Source organism: Sturnira hondurensis, unplaced genomic scaffold (assembly GCF_014824575.4).
Source record: "Sturnira hondurensis isolate 20B ecotype Veracruz unplaced genomic scaffold, ASM1482457v3 Scaffold0013515, whole genome shotgun sequence".
Lineage (NCBI taxonomy): Eukaryota > Metazoa > Chordata > Mammalia > Chiroptera > Phyllostomidae > Sturnira > Sturnira hondurensis.
In genome coordinates, this window is record NW_028086146.1 from 6,847,584 (window position 1) to 6,865,359 (window position 17,776).

Below are 17,776 nucleotides of genomic sequence, written 5' to 3' on the forward strand. Positions count from 1 at the left end.
CCATCAATAGCTCTTTCTAACAGACTATAATTTATAAATAAAACAGGAAAGAAGAAAGACATTCAAAAAGAAGAAGGCCTGCCAGAAGCTCAAAGTGCTCATTACACAATGAAAGAAATACTCACTACATGGAGAGTGCAAGTCTAGCGTAAGAGGGTGTCTTACATGTTTCTAAGTTTCCTTCTCACATAAATGAGTAAGACACTTTCAGAGTGTTTACAAAGACTGCAAAAGTAAGGCAATCTTTGTGTGTATGTGTGGAGACATCAACTAAAGTGGTTCACTGAATTTTATGTTCTGTGGGGATTGTGGATCATTTTACAAAATTGTTTTTTCTCAGATAAATGGTGCCCTAGGTTCAGTATTTTCTTATTGAATAGAGTAAGTATCTGAGTGGTTCAGGTTCAGAAATTTTTTATTACATCATGTTCATATGTAACCTATAATAAACAAACTGATTAACTGTGTTTACAGTGAAATAAAGAAACCAACAAGACTAATTTCCAGTTTGCTAAAAAGAGGGGGAAGGGATGCAAAATTCAACACCATAGTAATTGTCACCAAAATAACAAATTTTCAATTTTCACTTGCATCAAATAAGTATAATTTTGGGGTGTGAGACAGAAACCTTTTAAATGTAATGGTTTGTATAACAGCTTTTGTAACATGCACTTTTTACTGTCAAACAGCATGAAATGCTCAAAAGGGTAATCAGTTTTAGATGGCAGGTTTACAAGCTTTCTGCAACTTGTACTATTTATCCACATTAAAATGTTTTGCAATTACCTCTTACATATTATGTCCATGCTTTCTTTTTAAAAGATTTCAAACTTGTTTTGTACAAATGTAACTCTGAAACCATCCATATTGCGTGATTTCCTCAATCACCTGATGCATACTTTGGTTCTTGTTAGCTTACAAGTTGTCCACACCTAATTTACATAGTAGGTACTTCTGCTAGGGTAACTGAAGGATATTAAAGCAATGTAGCAGTAAAGACTTGCCAATATAACCTATCAAAAATATATTTTAAAGTAACCTTTCTTATGAAGGTGACATAAGTGACTTTCTTGTTGTAACAAAATAGTAGGCTAACATTTACACATTATATTCAAAGCTATATGTAAATATTATATTCAAAAGCTTATTACTTCTCATGGTTCCATGGAGTCATTTTTCACACAAAACAGATTTACAAACCAGTGTTTTTTTAAATGCAACCGAAAGGTTATTTATATATGAAAAATCCATTCAATTTCTGTATAACATTTACTCAACATTTAATGATATATTCTTTTAAATTAAGACAACCCTAGAATTTTTTTAAACTAGGCTAAAGAATCATTTGTCCCTACCCTCTCTTCCTCCCCCCTGCTCCCTGTCATTTTCTCAATGTCCTCTCTCCCTGGTCTCCTGCCTGTTACTCACCACCCCACCCAGGCTGCACCTTGCCAAATATAAGTACCTAGTTAAGGCCCATAGTTGAATAGTAGCTACACAACAGCCTTTTCAAACTGCTCTAATTATATAAACTGAGTCAGCAGTGTAGCTAATTATAGCAATAATTTTTTCTTTCAGATTGTTTTTGTACATCTTAACAACTAATTCGGACACAACCATAGGCTTGAATTACAGTCATGTCATTCCAATCTATATAGACATCAAAATAAAATCTAAATTATTTTCAATACTTATATATAAGCTACATGATCAAAGTGTTTGGTGTCTGAAAACATAGCTTACTGTGAAATCAGATAACTGGTGCTAAATATTCCTGGCTTATACTTTCCAGACTACAGTAGAATCATTTTATAATAAGATCACTAAAGTCAATGCTAGTCATGTTGTATCACTTCACTTCATGTAGCTATGTTCAGAGCAATATAATCTCAGAGACTTTAAGGTTGGACAGGACCTTTTGGGTAATGGCCTTGGCTCATGGTTTGGGCCAGGAGTTATCTGTCTGAATCTCTATAAAGAAATTCTACTAAATAGGTGCACTAATATGGGGAGTCAAAGTAGCTCTACCCAAAACATAGAAATAAACACAGAGAGGCTGCCAAATAGAGGAGACAAAGAAATACAGCCAAAGTGAAAGAACAGAACAAAACCTGAAAAAAAGAACTAAGCAAAATGGAGATAGCCAACCTATTAGATGCAGAGTTCAAAACACTGGTGATAAAAACACTCAGAGAACTCAATGAGTATGACAAAAGCGTAAGGGAAGAAACGAAGGCTGCACTAAGTAAAATAAAGACAAATCCACAGGGAAACAACAGTGAAGAGAAGGAAGCCAGAGTTCAAATAAACAATTTGGAATATAAGGAAGAACAAACAATAAACCAGAACAGGATGAAGAAATAAGAATTAAAAAAAAAAAGAGGAAAGAATAAGAAGACTCCGAGATATCTTGAAAAGTGCCAATGTTGGAACCACAGAGATGCGAGAAGCAGAAGAGGAAGAACAAAAATTAAAAGCTTATTTGAAAAAATAATGAAAGAAAATTTGCTAATTTGATGAAGGAAATAGACATACAAGTCCAGGAATCACAGAGAGTCCCAAATAAGTTCAACCCAAAGAGGACCACACCAAGATATATCATAATTAAAATGCTAAAGGTTAAAGATAAAGAGAGAATCTTAAAAGCAGCAAAAGAAAAGGAGTGAGTTACCCACAAAGGAGTACCCATAAGACTATTAGCTGATTTTTCAAAAAAAAACTTTGCAGGCAAGAAGAGGCTAGAAAGAAGTATTCAAAGTTATGGAAAGCAAGAACTACAACCAAGATTACTCTACCCAGCAAAGGTGTCATTGAGAATTAAAGGGCAAAGAAAGTGTTTCCCAGACCAGGTAAAGCAAAAGTTCATCATCACCAATCCCTTATTATATGAAATGTTAAAGGGACTTAATTAAGAAAAAGATCAAAACTATGAATATTAAAATGACAACAAACTCACAAGTACCAACTGAACCTAAAAAACAAAAATAAATACAAAAACAAATGAAGCAAACAACTAGAACAGGAACAGAATCGTAGATATGGAAATCATTTGGTGGATTATCAATGGGGAGGGGGAAGAGCGAGAACGGGAACAACGGTACTGGGATTAAGAAGCATAAATAGTAGGTACAAAATAGATAGGGGAGGTTAGGAAGAGTACAGGAAATGGAGAAGCCAAAGAACTTACATGTACAACCCATGAACATGAACTAAGGGGGGGAAACTGATGAAGGGAATGGGGGATACCAGGTGGAGTGGGGCAAGGGGAGAAAATTGGGACAAGGAATAGCATAATCTATAAAATGTACTTTAAAAAAAGAAATTTTACCTACCACTTTACAAGAGATATTGTTAAGTTATAGAATTTAGCTCTTGACTCCAAAGTAACTCCACTTTTTTGTTTGTTTGTTTGTAAGTGCCGAAATCATAATCAGAGTATAAAGGTAAAAGAGGCAAAGGCTTCAAACAACTTAATGAGGAAAGATTAGTTCATTTTTACCATTGTTTCTTTTTTCCTAACATAAATGTATTGACTAAAAAGTCAAAAAGACATGTCAACCTAATTACAAAGTTATTTTTAGAAAGAAAACTTTGAGTATCTTTGAACTTCCAGAAAAAAAAATTAAATTTCTTACTTTTTTATTACTGTTGCTGGCAATTCTGTTACATCATTTTTCTTCCAAACTGAATATTAATAAATATTAATTTATTGATATTAATAAATACTCTCTATTTATACTACCAATGCTGAAAATCTATTTTTATTGTTAAATGTGACTTGAATAAAAATCAATAAATAGAGCAATTTTAAAAAATACTTTTTTGTATTGATTAATCTAAAAATCACATTTAAGTTGGTTCTTAAAGCAAAGGCTTTATATATATAACCATTTATTTCAGTTTTATAAAAAAAAAAAACTAAAGCTCTTCCCTCGGGAAATACATAAAATGCATATATTTGTACAAAATTTGTTCACTTTATAGCAACATCTAATTGTTTTTTTTTTAGTTACCACCTTTTCTCAAGAGAACTTGCCCAAAACAGAAACATCTACATCTTGTTGGGAGAACATTACTGAAATATTTATTTTAAGCATAACATAGTACATAACAAGTAGCACTTTGTAAGTGTGCTTTTTCTTAACATCTGTTAAGAAAAACAAATTATTGGACAAATTATTTGTCCAATAAATTATTTTTATTAAATATTACAAAACTTCAGGAAGAATTAATAAATCATAATTTAAGTGATTTATGTTACTTCCAAAAACTATACAGATTATTTTTTAAATGGGAGTTAAATCAGTATTTTAGAAATAGCATATTATAGTTTATGATTTGTTTGAGTTGCTTAGGAGTAAACTGTTTTCCTTTTATCTTATTTTTAAATGGTCCACCTTCAGTATTTAATTATGCTCTTCTTCATATATACGTTTAACATGAGGGGGAAAAAACGCAATAGAAAATATTATCTAAACTACTGCAGACCCTAGACACAGTTTCTTTAAAGAATTCATCTCTGCTTCCTTTTCTTTTTGTTTTGAAGACAAGAACAAATGCTCCTGAGTGTGGAACTTAACCTAACCGTTCACTGCTTTAACGCCTTCACAGTCAAGCTAGCTGGAGCAAATTTGAGCTAAGTTGTATAGTACAAAAGTTCTCTTGGCAACTGTGAGTAAGGCTGGAAGTGAAAAACCTTTTACGCTTTTTTTTTTGTATGTATCTCAGTGTGGGAGGATGAATACTAAGAAATAAACCGAGAAACAGGGGGAAAAAAGATACCTTCCACCACAAACGCACACAAACTTATAAAATGTGTTTCTTTCTACTTTATAAAATGGACACTAAGGTCTAGAAAGACTCAAATATTTTACCAAATTTCACCACTACTAGAAGACAATACCGGGACCCAAAATGAACTTCACCTAACTATAAAATCTATGTTCCTGCCATATTCCACTCTACTTACACTTTTTTTGCTGGTTTTTTTCATATTTTCAAGTTCATGTAAACAGAGTTTGGGTTTTACATTTGAAATTTTCAACTAGTATGAGAAGAGTAAAATCATCCTGCAAAGTCAGTGAGAAATTTAAAAACACCATAGACTTCTTTAAGTGTTCATTTTACATAGAAGTTTGAAACACCCAATTACATATTTGCTGTCTTACTGAAAGAGCCCCTTGCCTTAGATAACATTTTAATAGATATAATAATAGTTCCTTATCTATTTAAGAATAAAGCTAATAAATTATGCTCATCACCTACATCTACCATAAATTCAATAAATATTCACTCCCTGAATGCAGGTCACTGTCATTAGATACTGAGAAAAGATGGCAAGGTGAAGAGTGTTAACCTCACTACCTGCCTCATCTTTTTTCTCCCCCTAACAAGGGCTACATCCTTGTCCTTCTGTGTTCCACTCTGTACACACAGAGTGGAACAAATATTTTGCTGCATCAACATTCACTTACTGTATAATGACTTTCAAACATATTGTCCCAGCTCCTCCTCCTCATATACCTAAATTCTATTCCTGTAATAACAAGCTGCCTCTTTGCAAATGCAACACAGTGAGATCCAAGATGATATTCTCTCTCACACCCCATCAATGCTGACCCCTCAACCTATCAGTTTCCAAAAGATAGGGGTGATGTCCCTAATTGTCCCAGCCTCTCCTCTTGTCTTCCCAGAGCTTTATTCACTGCCTAGCTCTACCCCAAACTCTGAACCTATTTGGTTTAGTTATCACACCCACTCTTGGTAACCTCGCCTATTTCTTCTTTGAGCCACATACAAATGTTTCTAGGTCTAAAGAACAGAATAAAGTTTGAGAAGATATTGACTGTGAAGGTAAACTAAACGTACTTAGTTGGTAGTCAGGTAGTAACTTCCATAATCTTTAAGTGGCAAGGCTTTTGAAGTTCCATAACAGGCCAAGCAAGTTAACTGTACATTTTATAAACACTATTCCATTTAATTGGCAACAAAGATAGAAAACAAATACTATATAGGTACATAGGACAACAACCCGATGAGGTAATTATTATCCACATTTTAGGCTTGGAGTGGTTAAATAAGTTGTCCAGGGTCACATAGGTAGCAAGCAATTATACTAGAATTCGAATCTAGATCTAGCTGATGTTAAGGCCAGTGTTCCTAACATTATGCTATGTTATATCTGCTTCTGCATCTACTAAAATCACTTTAAGTAGAGCCTCAGTATTTTCAATTCAAAAAAGAAAGTGCATTTATCAGTGTTCCTAACAGGACAAGAAGCTAGTATAAGGCTTCTAAAGTGAGGCATCTTTAGATGCCAGTACAGGGCATCTAAAGTGAGGCATTTTTCAAAGTTCCCACACAGAAGCCCAGCCTGATACAGAATGTTCCCCCATCCCGTTGCCCCAACTGCTATTTGGGTCACTGGCTTTTCTTATACTATAAGTGAAGTGGTATAATAATAAAAAAGGTATTCTGCACTAAGTTAAAGCACCATGCTGTAAATAATATAGTAACCACTAAACAAGTAAATAGAGACAGTAATACAGCAATAAAAGAGGTAAGATAGAATCATAAAATTATTTAAGTCATTTGAAACAAACATGAAAAGAAGAAAAAGGAATCAAAGCACAGATAGGGCAAACAAAACAAAGAGCAACATGATAGATTTAAATTCAACTATGTCGATAATGACATAAAATATAATTTAAACACACAAATGAAAAGGCAGAAATTGTCATATCATATAAAAAGACTAAGACCAAGCTAAATGTTGTTTATAGAAATCCATCTTGGACATAATATCAGAGACAAGTTAAAAAGTAAAAGGATTGAAGGTGATATATCATACTCTAATAGTAGCAGACAAAACAGAAAAAAATAATAGCAGGAATAAGGGAATAATAGGAGTCAATTCACAAGAGACTATACAATCCTTAATATTTATGTACCTATTATCAGAACTTCAAAATACATAAAGTAAAACCTGAATGAACTGAAAAAAGAATAAAATAAACTATCACAAATGGAGCTCTTAACACTCATCTTTCAATAATTGTTATAATAAGTAGACAGAAAATCAGTAAGGATATAAAAAATTTGAACAACACCATCAACCAACTTGGCTCACTGACATTTATAGAACATTCTACCCAACAACAGAAGAACCCAAATCCTTCTCAGGCACATACAGAACATTTACCTTGACAGGCCATATTCTGACTACAAACAAATCTCAATAAATTTCAAGAATTCAAGTCTCATAAAATAAGTTCTCTGATGACAACAGAATTAAATTAGAACCAGTAACAGAAAAATATCAGGTGGGGATGGCTGGTGTCAGGGGGAGCAGTAGAATGAAAATGCAGACAACTGTACTTGAAGTACAATAAAAAAAACAGAAAAAAATGCCATATATTTGGAAACAGAATAATCTACTTCTAAATAACCCTTGGGTCTAAGAAAAATTAGAAAGTATTTTGAACTGAATGAAAATGAAAATACAACCTACTATAATTTATGAGATGACTTTCAACTTCAATACATACGAGGAAAAAAAGAACTAAATGAATCAATTAATTAACATTATCAAGTGAAGAAAATCAAGATTAAAAATAAAAAAGATCATGAATTCATAGGATATTAAAACTGGGTGAATTATAAAATTCTTGCAAAATTTGTGAACTCACAAAATTTACAGAGGAAACAGCTCCAGGAAGAAGAGACGATTTGTTTAATAGGGTTTAAAACAGTAAATATTTAAGAATGAGCAGTCTTTGCTAGTAGCTACACTATACAAATATCTGAGTTCTTCAAATTCCTATTTTCATGTAATAAAAACAGATAAAGATTTTGTAAAATGGAAGTGCACATGCCTGATCAATGTGAGTTTTTGTGCCTTATATGTTTGTTCTCCATATCTGCACATGTAGTATAATAATTAAGACTACTAAATTCTCAATCCACATTGCCTAACATCATAATCTGGCTTTGCCACCAGTAGCCATAATATTAGGCAAATTATTCAACCACCAGCACCTCTGTTTTCTCAACTGTAAATTAGCAATAAACTATAAAATGAGAATAAGTAGTTTCTACCTCCTAGATTGATCATAAAGATTTAAAAAGTTAATGACTTTTGTGAGGTTACAACAGTGCCTGATACTCAATAAAGGAGAACTATTTTTACATAGCACTGATTTATAATTACCTGAAGCTTACTAGTCGACAAAAACAACTTTAATTTTTTAATTAGGTGACATCAATTAAAATAGAAAGAATATCAGCTCAGAGGAAAAAAGTTGCTTCTAATTCATGTGTTTAAAAAAAGGCCTAGAAGCTATTTGAAAGTAAATGTCAAAACAAAGCTGGGACAAATTTCTTCTCAAAATAAGAGACAATGATGCAATGAAAAATTATCTATTACATGGAGTGTCTGGAGATCAACTGACAAATTTAATACTATCACATATGAGATAATACTATGCCTGCAACTATTCCTTCTAGTGTGCTCCATTCAACTAGAATTTATGGATTTAAATATTATAATTTTAAAAGGATAAAAATATATTTCTTGAAACATTTATTTCCAAATTTGTTTTTAAATGGATACAAGGCAGTGTTCAGCAATATAGTACTTGAGCAAATTCCATTTGGTATAAGAAAACAACAAAATAAATGTAGAACACATTTCACATTTTTTATTTTATGCAACTTCAATGCTTTCAACACCGCATACATTACTAAAAGCACAAAAATAAACGCTGTACTATGAAACTGTAAAGAATGCAAAACTGATATAATTATACTTTATAATTTCTTCCAAATATCAAAAGGACAAGTTTTCTTTTAATTAAAATAATTTCATGTGTCCTTTTTCTACCAAGGTAGAATAAGTATATTTTAGTAAGTTTCTCCAAAATTTCATATTTCAATAAAAACTAATTTTGTAATGTAAGCTCTATCTTTCTGATAATGATGCCATGCCTCCCCTCAGCTGGGCTAAATAAAATAAGCATGAGCCTGAGTGAATGTGGTAATAAAGTATCAAATGAGTCTGACTTATTATTCTACTGTTGTGGAACTAGGTGAGTAGATTTTCTACCTTTAGTAACATAACTAAAATTTCACCTATCACCTTAGCATTTGTAAAACCACGTTTCTCTTCTCCTCATGCCATACAGGCACTTTTTCCTCACACCCATCACTATGAGCAAGCTTGTCATGATGGCACAGAAAGGCAATGAGCGAGACTACCTGGACAAGGCAGGAAAGCATGTGTGCGACCCACAGAACCACTTGTTCCTCTGCACAGCCTGTCAGCCTCCATCCATGCTTAAGTCAGCCAGAAACAAATTACAACTCTCAGCATGTGTGTGGCCCTCTTTGAGCACTGTGCAATGAACTGTATCAACCAGTATTTTCATCACTGGAAGAAGGATCGAGGCCAGGAAACACTCTTATACTAGTAGAATATGAATGGGACACTCTGTCCTTCACTGAGCCTAACATATACCAAGAGAACACAGAAACCTTAAAATGGAAGCCCAGAGCAAACAAAACTAAGATGGCTTTGAGGGCTGAGTATGATCATCAATCATTGTCATCGAGTAATTAGCTAAACTTTACAATTTACAAAATATTTGTACATACATTATTTTATTTGATACTCACTAGAGTCCTGTGAAAACATACAATATATATTTTTATTAATTAACTATATATTTACAGGTAAAGCAAGAAACTTAAGAGGCTTGCCTAAGCTCACTTTAACCAGTAAGGGAGCAACAACTTGACTTCAATTTTTCCTAAAAGTACCCATAGATTTCAGTCTTTCATCTATATTGCTGTATGCCATTTAGATGAGGAGGGGCAAATTGAAGGAAGTAGGTTCCACACTGCACAAGGTCAGCAATTATTCCTACAATCCAATGTATTTCTCACTACCTTTAACCAAAAGTCCTATTCCTTCCTTTACTTCATTACCTCCTTCATTCTGGTTCTTTTCTTCAGATGACGCAAGATGACAGAAAACATTTTGTCCATTTAAATCCCTAAGCACTGATCTGTGTAACCAAAGATAACCCTAAGTCAAAACTGTAACCAGCAAATATGGATCCTTTCTCCAATGAAGTTCTGTGGGCATATCAGAAACTGACCTAAAGAGTAATAAAATTTGACAAACCTCATAGACAAATATTTTTACTAAGTGCTATAAAAAGCAGGCAGGAAAGAAATAACCTACAGGCTACCTCCTGGATCAAGACTGACTGTCCTTTGCAGGATTGCTATACTAAGTGACTACACTAGAATAAACACTGAGAAATAATAAACTAAGTCACAAAAATGGAAAATAAGATATTAATGAACCTCTGAAGAACTATCCAGATTATCATATTAAGTGTTTACAATGTGTTCTAAACTCAAAGATTACAATGTCCTGAGGAGTCTGTCAAAAATAAGAGGAAGATGTTAGCAAAAACAATGGAGAAGAAACCCCTATTGATTGAACGCAATTGCTTAAAGGGTAATACAAAGGGTAATACAGCTAAAGAGCTGAATATCTTCCTTTCATCTAAAACCTAAAATTTAATACAGAAAAAAAGGAACATTTAAATCACCAGACAACCGGCCCCACAGATATTATCACTGTTAACATTTTCTAGCCAATTTTATGAAAATATACAACAGAAGGAATGTGCATTTAAAAATGAATACTATCTAGCACTTTCACTGTATAGAATAGTGGATTAAAAGTCTAACATTTCAAGTCCTTAACCTATATGAAATAGTTTGATCGTCCCACTAACCCAATGACAGTCCCATTATTCCTAGGCACAGATGGAACCCAAGGCAAGAACTTTTATACCGTAGTTGTAGAGATACTATGTGACACAAATGAAATATACAAACTCTGATAGAGTAACTCACATTTCCTTCTTCTATACTTTGTCTGCTCTTCTATACCCAACACAATGCACATAAGAGCCAAGTGCAATGTAAACTGCAGCAGGTAACTTGAACACATAAACAGAATCTATAAACCTGTTGATGGGAATTAATCACTCCAAAAGTCAAAAAGATTGTAGAGCATCCAGCACAAATAACGCCCTTTTTAAATGAGCTGGGTATCTATACCAAACCTTTTGTTACAAAATCATAAGCATGCAATTCTGTAACATAACAATATCACACTCAAGCACATCCTATGACATTTTAGGTGAAATGTTCAAATTGCTGTCCATTTCGTGTGAGACATTCATGTACCCTACCAACCACACTCAATGGTGTTACTTCTGCCAGACCTTGTACTTTGTTATAAGTGAATTTTATAGAATGAAAAATAAAAAGAGGGGTCAGACATTTGGATAAGGAGAGCAGATTTGTTCTTTTGAAAAGATGCCTAAGGAAAAGCAGGAGTAAATGCCAAAACGACCAGTTAAATAGGAGGTTAGAGACAAGTGTCAATCCATGGGATTTACTACAGGTAAAAAACCTTTAAACTATGCTGGCATATATACTTCTCACCTGAGATAAAGGCTGGTCTTCTTTCAGCTTGGTGGGCTTTTCCGTACCTTTCTGAACTGATCCTGAAATAAAGTTGTGTTGTTGCAGATCATGATGTTTATGGTGGTGAAGGAGGTGCATGTGGATTTCTTTTTTAAAAGACAAAAAATCAAAGGCAAAGCACTATGACTCTTCTTCCCTGGCATGGAGTGGATCTGCCCAACCTTACAGAATTCTGAGTTTGCAAGTATAAATGAATTTTGAATTGTTAAGAGAAGGAGAAACCCTTCTACTGCCTTGTCAGAAGCACCTCTTCTCTATCCTCTTATGCTACTGGAAATAGAATATCTTCTAAGTGATACACATATAAAAATCAACAATTTGAACTATCATTATGCTAGTTAAGAGGTTCCATAATAAGTTGGTAAATAGTTCTGCCCAGTTTAGCTACTTGCTTGGAAAGTTAATAATATCATATGCTGGAGTGAAAATATGGTATTCAAGAATGAAGGAGACATAAATTGAGCACCTACTATTTTTAAGGACTGCTGTAATATATATAAGATGAGCCAAGGGACAAGGGGTTTTATAAAAATAAATAGCTTCAAAAGGAGAAACACATTTCAGAATGTACTTACTGTGCGATTTCAGTATGTTGCTAACTGGACTATCATAATGGAGCTATATTTAAAAAACAAACATAAAAAAAAGAAACTCTACCTTAAGCGTACTTTTGTCAGAAAACTAGTATCTGCAAGAAAATGGACAACTCTGAGATGATAAAGATGAAAACTGAAGTTATTTCCTTATTGTAGGACTAGTCAAACTTCAACAGAGACTCTGGATGACTACAGACTGCTTTCCTAACATCAGCTTCCTAACACTATCCGAACATATCCTAATAATTCAATTCAGCTTTAAAAGGATGAGAGAATGTTTATGAATTTGAGCAATTATACACTGTGGTGATAATGTAAATGGTACAACCACTTCAGAAAGTACTTTGAAAGTACTGGGTTGGCCAAAAAGTACATTCATTCATTTCTTTCTGGAAGGTGGCTCTAGTAGCACTTAGTTGTCTCTAACTTCATTCAAAACAATTTTGTTAAACTGTATTGTGACAGCTGTTATATCAATGTGAATTTTTTAAAACCTTATCAAAATTGGTGAATTTTTGTGTAGCCATTTTAGTACTGAAGAGGGAAGAAAACACACAGTATTTTCAGCATATTTGCTTTATTGTTTCAAGAAAGGTAAAAATTAAACTAAACTGAAAAAAAAAGATTTGTGCAGTGTACAGAAAGGATGCTGTGACTGATTAAACATTTCAAAAGTGGTTTGTGAAGTTCTGTGCTGGCGATTTCTCATTGGATGATGCCCCACAGTGGGGTAGACCAGTTGAAGTTGATAGTGATCAAACTGAGACATTAACCGAGAACAATCAACATTATACTATGCAGGAGATGGGCAACATACTCAAAATACCCAAATCAATGAAGTTATTGGTAAAAATGAAAAATGTGGGTTCCTTATTTCAGACTTTTTTGTCAACCCAGTACCTTCTAAAGTTAAACACACACTAACCATGTGACCCAACAATTCCATTCAAAGGTATTCATCCAAGAAAAACAAAAACATTTATCTGAACAAAGACTTACTCATGATGTTCACAACAGTATTGTTCATAATAGCTACAAATGGAAAATAACCAAATGTCCATCAATAAGTGAAAAGATAAATGTGGTATACTCATAATGAAATACTAATCAGAAATTTAAAAACAAAAATTTGCACACACTATAATATGGATCATAATATTCTGTTGAGCAAAACAAGCTAGACACAAAATAGTGCATAATGTCTGATCCCATTTACACAGAATTCTAGAAAGAAGATAGATCAGTGCTTGCCTGGGGCTAGGGATAAAAGATGAGCATGACATTGAGTAGGGTCACAAGGAAGCTTTGGGAGTTGTATGGATCTAATTTTTTTAAATTAATTTAATACTTTAAAAGGGTGTGTTTTATCTATTCTATATTTTACAATATGGGTACTTCAACTAAGGTAATTAAAAACCAACACAATCTTGGAAGTAACACGTTTAAAGCAAGAAAATATCCCTATTACACTATGATGTTCAGATCATACCAAGGGTATGGTGCCTATTCGAAGAATATTTTGAAGAAAAGTGAAATTACAGAAATTTAAAAGGAAGGTAAGTTGAATGATGAGTGCATCTAGCAATTTTAACACATAGGAGAAATGATTAAATGTTAAGTCTAGTGACAAGAAGATGATTTGGGGACACATAATTATCCTCTTATATATGAAGTTCTACCCTTTAGGGTAAGAATAGATTCCTACTGAGCAGAAGTTATAAACATGTAGATTTTGCTCTCATATACAGAAGACAATAATTACACTAATTAGAGCTAAACTTAAAACTCAAGTCACACTTGTTGAATATTCGCTATATCCCAGATATTCACAAAAGAATGTGAATCTTCCAAAAAAAAGTACTTAGATATTGATTTCTCATTGTTAGGCTTACTAGCAAGAACATTAGATAGGATAATTGATTAAACATACTCTGAGTTTTTTTAAAATATATTTTGTTCCTTTTATAAAACTTAGAGCGAAGGTCATGCTTTCAAAATTACTGAACTTTATAGTTGTTCCTAATACCATGCCTTTTATATCTTGGTGTTTAGGAAACATTTTTAAATTAAATAGTGCTTTGCTTTTAAAAATACAATGCTGCTCATTACTAACATAGCCAATGCAGAGTTTCTGTTTGCTCTAAGTTTTCTAACAATAAAATTAGACTGAATGGGAAAGTAAAATATAGCTTAGAATGATTCACTTTCTGATGAAATTTCAAGTATTTTTTAACAATCCAAAAAGAAAATTGTTTACAGAAAAAAATAACAATTTATGTGTTGTAGAAATGTAAAATGATTGGCCAGGAAAAGAGTGCATAACCAAATGTCTGCAGGGGAAAAAGAACTTCCTAATGGTATGAATGAGAGAAAATTTGTATTTAAAACAGATCTTAAAGGCAAGGTAAGCTACAAGTGGATGTAGTAAAAGAGAGCTTTTGTGATGAATGTTAATCACCTCCCTTCACATCTACTCTCTCCTTCTCTTTTTCAAAAGCTAGAACTTCATTTGGGGATCCAAGCTTTCCAAGAAAGTAACTCCATCCCTTCACTCCAGGGATGAAACATTCAATCCAGGACAAAACAGTTGGGGCTTTTCCACCATTGTGGCCACAGTGATTAGTTCTGAGGTGGAAATATGACCTACTCTGCCTAATTGAATTAGAATAAACATCAGCACTTTTGTTAGAAACAAATACTGAGACAAAAAACCTCTTTTTTTGCCAGTGGAGGTAAATATGGAAACAAGCCTTAAGCTACTAGAAGCCACATCAGAACCAAGACAGGAGGAGTATCAGAATGTGGTAAATACCAGGAAGACAGAAAAAAAAAATAGAAGTCACTGAGACAGACAAGGGCCAGCTTATCCATTAGGCACACTGCCTACATCCCATAACACTTTCAGGGGCCCATAACAATGTGGGTTTTTTAAATCGGAATAATAACTAACTAAATTTTAAGTAAACAAAAATGTTTAACATTTTTTAATATACTTGCCTTAACATAAAGTCATAAATATATTGTAATTTATAAAATCGTGTGTGTGTGTATAGATAGACATAAATTGGCAATTATTTTCAGATTTGCTGGGAACCTTAGTCTCTCACAAAACCTGAGTCTTGTCTGATTCTAGCAGGGGTGTCCAACCTGCAACCCACAGGTCATGTGAGGCTCAGGATGGCTATGAATGCGGCTCAATACAAAACTGTAAATCTACTTGAAACATTGAGATGTTTTAGTGATTATGTGTCACAATGTATTTAATGTGTGGCCCCAAACAACTCTTCTTCTTCCAGTACGGCCCAAGAGAGGCCAAGAGGTTGGACACCCTGTTTAAATGTGAGGCCCTCAGGCATTCTTTTCTTTATATTCCCAGGGTGCTATTCTCATATTCTTATGAGAATAGCATTAACGTATTTCCCTCCCATCTTATTCTTTTAAGTTTCTGTTGGACATATTTTTATTATATTTTTCTACTATCATTTATCCCCCTTTCACCCCCACCCCCACAATCACCCTCTGATCTTTTTGGTTTGGTTGAACTGCATCCACTTGCAAAGTAACTGGATGATACTGAGCAGATAGTGCTCTAGGTAGCTGACATCTCTATGCTCTTTAAGTTACCAGGTAGTAAATGTTATCTTCATGGTGGCTTCACATATCATTAACATTTTGCTTTCTAAAACTGGGAAGTGAACTTAAGAGTCTTTTCCTATGTCAAGGCCTCAGTCTTTTTGGAGCAGCACACAGTCACAAACTCCTGTCTAAGCAGAGGGTTCCAACCCACAGGCCATTTGCAGAACCAAGATATTAATCAGATTAAGAATACACTAAGTCCCAAACCTTAATTGTCTCAGATTACTAGTATCACTCATTTTTCCAGGTTCTCTTAATTTATCACTCATGGGTGCTCAAGTGATTTTTGTGTATTCAAATCATCACCATCTTATAACAACAAAATACTCTACATGTTCAGAGCAACAAGAAAAAAAACATTTAAGAGACTAAAATGTTTCCAATGACATTTCAAAGGAAATCTTACAAGTATACCTAATACTTAGGATAATAAAAGCAGAGTGCTCTTGATGCTTGACATGAAAGACGGGAAGTTAGGAACTACCCACTGACTCAAGTTAACTTAAGTCCTAGATGCTAGTTCCACTGCTGTAATAGTCATTGGCAAAAGATTTGACTTTTCAATGTCTCAAATCTCCACAAATAAAATAAACAAACAAATGTACGTCCTGGTAACCTCCAAAACTTTGCTAGCATCAAATAAACAACGGTGCCTCAAAAGAACTTGGTAAAAAAACATTTTAAGCCTAAACCACTTTATACTATTACATTTGTAACATTTCACCATGACACCAGTATTCTTAAATCTCCTAAGACCTGTCCTCTATTTTCCATAACTATATCATGCACAAAGTCTGACTCATTTTTTTTGAATTTTTAAATGTTTTAAATATCAGACTACAATGTATTTCATTTGGATAACAAACTATAGGCTTAAAATGTGTTAAAACACTGCTTTTTAGTTCAAACACTACCTAGTCTCTAAACTTTTCACAATCAAATAAGTAAAATTTAATAATCTTCATTGTGAACTCCAAGCAAGTGGTTTATATTCTAAAACAAAATGCAACATGCGTATACTGTCAAAGGCCAAATAATTGACACTTTAGACATGGTGGGTCCATTGAGTCTCTCCTACGATCACTCAAATTTGCCACTGCAGTGTGAAAGCAGCCATAGATGACATGTGAACAAACAGGCATGGCTGTCCCAATAAAATTTTGTTTTCAAAAACAAGCTATTAGCTGCATTTGGCCAACTCTTACTCTAGAAGGATTCTTAATCTTTATTGTGCATACTAACCTATTGGGGATCTTAATGGAGATTCTTGATTCAGTATGGCTGGGTGGAGTCTGAGATTCTGAATTTTGAACTGACTGATTCTGAATGTTGACTGATCAGGATGATGGTCAAAGGATCACATTTTTGAGTAGCAAGGTTCTAATAAGCTCCATGAGAGTTAACTATTTACTGTGTAACTACAGTGCCTCGAACAATGAATGAATGAACAAAGCAGCTTCTAATATTCTATCATGCTCTGCCTTACATCACTGTTACATGTGTGCTCCTTTTTTAGTTTCACCTCAGCTTTTAAGTCTACCCAATCTAGCAGGCTTTTTAACATGGTAGAGTTTCTGATAATTATTACTCAATTAAATCATGGTCTTGGTCCATGTAAACAGTACAAAAGCTAGTCATTACTGACAAATTCATCCCAAACTCTTCTTTCTTCCACCCACAATGATCTTATTTCCTTAAGGGTTTCATGTTCTTTATACTCCCAGGTCTTTGTATATACTACTTTCCTGATAGGAACATCCTCCCCTTATCCTTTGAGTCCACACATAAGTGTCTCCTCTTTGGAAGGCAGTGCAAAAAGGAAGTGTCCTTACCATCCCCCCAGTTTCCCAACTCCCCACCTGCTTCAAATGTGCTTCTCTATCTCAGCTTTATATGTCTTCTTAAAGCATTTACCACATTTTACAGTGATATACTTGTATGCTGACTTTGTAAAATTCCATTTCCACTACTGGAAT

General features: G+C 33.7%; 1 protein-coding gene across 6 annotated transcripts in view; it reads right to left on the bottom strand.

Moving 5' to 3' along the window:
• The window catches only part of RFX3 (regulatory factor X3), a 282,830-nt gene that overhangs the window by 171,210 nt on the left and 93,844 nt on the right, over positions 1–17,776 (bottom strand). The window lies entirely within an intron of this gene.